Below are 6,328 nucleotides of genomic sequence, written 5' to 3' on the forward strand. Positions count from 1 at the left end.
ATCCATAGGCAAGTCCAAACTATATAAATACAGTCCGGGAGTTAAATTACTATTTTGTTCACTTAGCTTCTTTTCATTTTATGGTTATTTTATGCACATTAAATTCTTTTCTCAATTAGATTTAGTTCTAAACTTAGTGTATGATTAAAAATGTTTATTATATTTTCGAAAAAACTGTTTATTTTAGTTATTGTAAATATGTCCTTAGTATATGGTTTACCATTCTACCCCTTGCTAGTAAAATGATCATTTCGCCCCTATTGAATCTTGGCAATCTAACTTCGAAGTTCTACAGTGTTTCTTAAGGGGAACATATTTTCCCAGAAGACGTTGAGCTAGAATGAGAAGCTCGGTGTTTGTTTTGACCCTTTTACTCCTGAACTAATGAAAATGACTATTTTGCCCCTAATAGGTTTAGCAGACCTTTTAACGAGTTTGATCACTTGCTTAGACCTAGTTACTGCCCTTTTTTTGAGCCCAAACTTTTCATGGTTCGACATTTTTGATCCATGACATAAAGCCTCTATGATTTCTCAAAAAATTTTCTTCGGCAAGTCGTATTCATCTTTCGAAGATTTATAACTTTCCAATTTTGGTTCAGTAAGGAATTCATTTTTCGAAATTTATTTTTCCATACATTGTGAGCACTAAACTGTGACCAAGCATAAATCCCACATCAATATTCCTTTTAAAACCTTTCGAGCGACTATAATATACTTTAGGCCCTACATAATCATGCCATTATAATAACTTTTTATGCCAAAGTTTAAATCTCATGTCATCAGTGCACAAAGTTAGAATTTTTTTTTTGTAAAGAAAAACCTAAACTTTGTTTACCACGTTTCATACTTTTGATTATTCCTACCTAAGTATCATCCCATTATGTACTACACCATCGTACGACCGTAATTAACACCATAAACATGTTAGTTCTAATATACATCCAAAGTTCTTAAGAAACCATGATACAAACAAACTGCAAAACTTTTATTCAAAAAAATTTCGAACTTTGATATTCGTAGTGTTCAAAATGGGACCTTACTCTGATCTCTTGGCTCTCGGGTCACCTTAATCTCCTTGAAAAGTTAACCTTATTCTAGAAGGAGAGAAAGAGAGAGGGGGCAAAGACATTTGGAAAAAAAAATGACGAAGAAGAAGCCACGATTGTGATTTATACTAAGAACTTTTAGTGATAAAACAATCATTGCTAAAACATACATAATCATCCCAAGACAACACAAAAGGTGGAGCTTACATAAGCAGTGTTTTAATGATTATCAAAAACTATATAGCAACGTCATATGATATTGAAAAATTCATTAATGTTGTCCAAATTAATTGGTGTTTTTAAAAAAAAAAAAAAAAAAAAAATTTCCGTAATTTTAGCCACGACTAAAACCTGGTGCTGCGCCAAAACTAGCGCTAACACTTTACATTATCCTCGCACCAGAATTGCAATGCAGTTTTTGCATTCTTTTAGCAATGTATTTTTATAGCACACATGGAACGTGGCGGTATTTTTATCACTGAAAGTGTATATTTTTGGTGCGTGGAATTTTACTAGAGATTGACACGACTATTTCATTTTTTGAATAATGATAAAGTCGTCGCTAAAAATAGTTTCTTATAACCAACATTGACGCCCTAAGGGACGACAAGGTTGTATCTGCCAATAACAGTTGTTAAAAATGTTGTAACCACGATATTTTGGAATATTTTTCTTGAGAGTCACAAAAGCTAAGCTAATGTACCAGTTCATAGCAGTGTTAACAGCGGATGATTTACGTATTGCAACAATTAGTAGCATTTGCACAGCCACTAGCGATCAACAGAGTTGAACCTAGCTATAATACAAAATTATACATTTCATCCAAAGTTAAATGCTTTAAATTTTTTATTATGTGAAATTATAATCCACCCCTTTAGAATGGTAAAATCCGCTCCCTTCTCAATCATCATCTGTGTGGTCAATTTCTCGAAAAGGACACACAAACTTTAAATTTTGCTGTGAAGCCAATGATCATACACTCCCATTTGATTCTGAGCTGTCAGGGAGCAATTACATTCTAAAGGTTCAAGGTTTAGTGGCTTACACTCTTAGGCCTCGTTCGCTTCGCAGATTTGAATTTTCAATTTGAGCTGAGATGTGACATTTTCTGAGAGCTTTTAACTGTAGAAACCTATAACTGAAAATTTCAATCGGTAAAATGAATGAGGCCTTAGACTTAATGATTTAGTATTATGTTTTAATATCAAGCCAAACATTTGGAGTTTAGCTTGTCAACTACCATCGTGAAGTCCTTCATTAACTTAGTTCCATTTAAACATTCGAAGAGCCTCTTATACATAGATACATACACACACACACACACATATATATATATATATATATGAATGTTTGTGTTGCAAAACAAGATTAATTCTATCGATCCGCCATTCTTAATTGCAGCTCCAACGTCCTACTTTACCCTCTCCCTCTAAGAAATATATGACTTTAAGTAATGATATCTATGTACATGTGCATGAAATTTACACCTTTTTTCTTTTTCATATCCAGTTTTTTTCTCCCCTCCTCAATAGATTTAGTTATTCAACGTGTGTGTGTGTCTATATATATATAGCAGCATATCCACTTTGAGCCCTCTAATTCAAATGGCATACAGTGCCCACCATTGCTACCCGTGAATGGCTATAACCTGTTCAACTTTTTGTCCTATATATATATATATATCAATATTCCAATTTTTATTTTTCCATCATAGTACGTACTAATATTAACATACAAGGCTAGCTTCCCCGAAGTTGCCAATATTTTGGACCACCACATCTTTCTCCCCAACTTTTGAGTCCTTCTCTCCCAAAGATTTCAGGCATTAGATTCCTTCTGTTCAGAAAAACACTTTTACTTCTTGCTACAAAAAGAAAACTTACATACAAACAGTAAAAAGGACTAACTGATGAGTAACGAGTTCCCTTTATTTTCCTTTTTCGTCCTAAAGAAAGATGACATACTTCCAAAACCCAAATTTCAATTACAAATTAAGTTAAAGCAAAAAAAAAAAAAAAAAAAAAACAACAATAACTATATAATATATCAAGTTCAAAACAAAGTTTTGAGCTTCTAAAAGGTGGTCATACGCTTTCCAATATATGTCCTATTCAAAAGACTGCCGAAGAAGGAGACTTGACCACTCTAGATTCAAGAGAATGTAAAACGAGAGAAAGAAAAGTAAAAAAAAAAAAGAATGTAAAACGAGAGAAAGAAAAGTAAAAAAAAAAAAGAATGTAAAACGAGAGAAAGAAAAGTAAAAAAAAAAAAAAAACTTTGGGAGCTTCCATGGTAGGACTGAAAAAAATGAACTATTAGTAATTTTTTATTTTTCAACTGTTAAATTTGTATTAAAAATTATCTCTTCTATATACTTTTACAATCTAATATGATTTTTTTTTTTAAATCTAGAGATCAGAAACTGGCCGCCTTATCAGTTACTTAGTGGATCAGAAGGTCTCGAAAATTTTATATAAAATTTGTTGGTTAGAAGAAGAGAGAAGAGGAGTTGGATAGAATTTAGAGAAAGTTGAGGGGCATGGAGTGTAAAGTGCAAATATGCCGCCGTTGTTGAAAATGAAGCGTGTCCATGTTTAACGGAACCATCGTCCTCGTGTTAGCCAACAGACTGTGCTTTGTTGTCACTGTTTATTAATAGTCCTACTATATATTACTACTCTTACTTCCTTCGAATACTGGTTTCTTGGTGAGCTTTTTAAATGTGGCGGGTTTGACAATTTTCTGTAACCGAAGCCTTTTTACCATTTTGTTTGAATAGGCTTCTTCTGATATCATAAACAGATACAATAGTTATGGTATTTTATGGTCAAAAGAAATATTATTTATGGTATTTTCCCTTGATTACTACGCCAGTGAGATAGATGTTCCAAGTAAATAAAACAAAACAAGGAATATATATTTCCATGGCCAGCAATTAATTAATGATGAAAGTCCATTTTTATACTTATATCACAACTTAAAAGATTAACCTGTATATATATACATATATACATCTATATACAATATGAAAAAGCTCCAAATTATTATGTACATCAAGGAAATTATCTCGTAAATGATTGGAAAGACGTCCACAGAACTCAATTATATACGGATAAAAAAAGAATCTTTTTTTTTTCTTTTTAGTTTTATTTTCTGATCAATTGAGGCACCTTTCCAAACAGAAACTCCAATTAGGAAATTGCAGCTTATAATGGCTCCAGGTACATGAAATTGTTAAGGGTACTTAGTAATTAAGTCTCAGCTCCAAATGAAAAATCATTTATCGGGGGAAAAAAAAAAAAAACAGCGTAATTGCATGCATAATATCCTCATCTATCAAAAGGATATATATGACAATGATGCATATATATTCATAGTTATAGTTAGGCTGTCATTGTTTTTAAGAATGACTATATGTGTTTCTAGGTAATAGCTGATCAACTGAACTCTTCCTTGAGAGAAAAGGAGAAAAATAATACTCTAGTTGGAATGGAATAAAAACTGTCATTCAAAGTTTGAAAAGCAAAAAATGGAAATTAATTAATTAGAGGGAAAATGAAAGCTGTCCCAATCAACAAATTCAAATTCCACAAAGACGAAACTGCAGAGTTAACTTAATTATGACACCATTTCCCTTGACTAATTAAGTATAGTAAGGTAATTAATATCCCTTTAACTAATATTTCACCAAGCATTAAATAATTTTGACTGTAATTTTCCTCAACAATAAATAAATATTCTCCGGCTGATACAATTTAATTATCTGTCACATAAAAGAGTAGGTGATGATAGAAACAATTAGCTAGAGAAGTAGTAGCAGTACTTGCAAAATCTTAAAAATCAGTGTGGGGTGATTGTTCATTGTTTATCCATAGTGGTTGGATTAGGTCTCTCTTTAGGTCTTATGATTGTGATAATTTAATTAATTTAAACCCATTTCTTATTTTTTTTATTTAAAAACAAAAGAATAAATAATATTTTAAAATAATAAAATTGCCATTTTATTCATGCCCTGATGTGACTGCAACATAGCATATTGTAACTGAACCAACCAAATTAAGCTCAGCCCCAGCAAAAGGAGCCTGACCCCTTTTTTAGCTCTTCTGCAAAATACATGTCATCACTGACCCAAAAAAAGCCTAACAACAGTACGCACTGCGCTTAAGCTAATTTTTCAGCAGACAAATACTTCATCAAAACCAGAATTTTCAAAACCTTATCACCTAGCCAGTATACCAACTCTTCAGGTGTTCTTTAATATCCCAAACAGCACAAAATTTTATTGCAATTCTTTTAATGCATGCCTTTTTCATTAACTCTTTCTTTTGATTTATAGCTCGGGGTCTAGTTTAATTCTTTTCCTATTTTGCTTTTAATATATATGTATAATATACATATATATTTAAAGTTTTACCGTGAGGTCCACTTGGAATCGGTGATGCAGGAAGGTTTGTCTGGAAGTGAATGAGAAGATACGAAATAAGAGAGAGAAAGAGGAGAGAGAAAGAGAGAGAGAGGTTGCTGTTCATGCTAGCGCTGCTCTCACGCACCATTCCATGTCGTTAAGCGGCTAGGATTGGGTCCACCGACCTGAAGGCATTACCTCTCTCTCTCTCTCTCTCTCTCCGAATTGCCAATATAATTTTTTTTTTTGATTATTTTTGTTTACACATTCATTTTTAATTTAAGGTGGGGAAAATTAACTTCAATAAAGGAAGAAAAAGAAGTGGGAAATATATTCTCTTTTGTATATGTGTTAATGTACCCTCATGACACCAAATCAGGATAGAGAAAGCAAAGTAATATCACTTTTTTTGGGGGGTTGCTAAAAAACATTTTCCCTTAAAAACAAAGCAGCTAGCTAGGAAAATAAAAATATATAGGAAAATAAAAATATATAGAAAAGCAGAGAAGAGAAGCTTCAAAGTCTGTCTATGGAGTTGATTCCTTTTTCCTTTCTGTCCAAACAGCCCTTGGTTCCAACTCAATTTAGTTCTAAAATCCATTTTTCTTTCTAGCCAGCTTTCCTGTTCTCCCAGATTCCCCAAAAGCTTCTAATTATCACAGCAGGCTTTTGGGATTTTATTTTCCCCTTTTCTTTATTTTTTTTTTCTTTTTGGGATAAGATTTTAGAGAGAAAAACACTCAATTTGCATGTTTGGCTGTGCTGGTTTCTAGAATTCAGGTATAGCTCCAGATAGAAGAGAAAAAGGGAAGCAGAGAAACTCAGAGAGAAGAGAGAAAGTAAAAGAATATAAGGAAAAAAAAAAAAGTATAAGG

This window comes from Morus notabilis, unplaced genomic scaffold (genome assembly GCF_000414095.1).
Source record: "Morus notabilis unplaced genomic scaffold, ASM41409v2 Scaffold538, whole genome shotgun sequence".
NCBI classification, from domain to species: domain Eukaryota; kingdom Viridiplantae; phylum Streptophyta; class Magnoliopsida; order Rosales; family Moraceae; genus Morus; species Morus notabilis.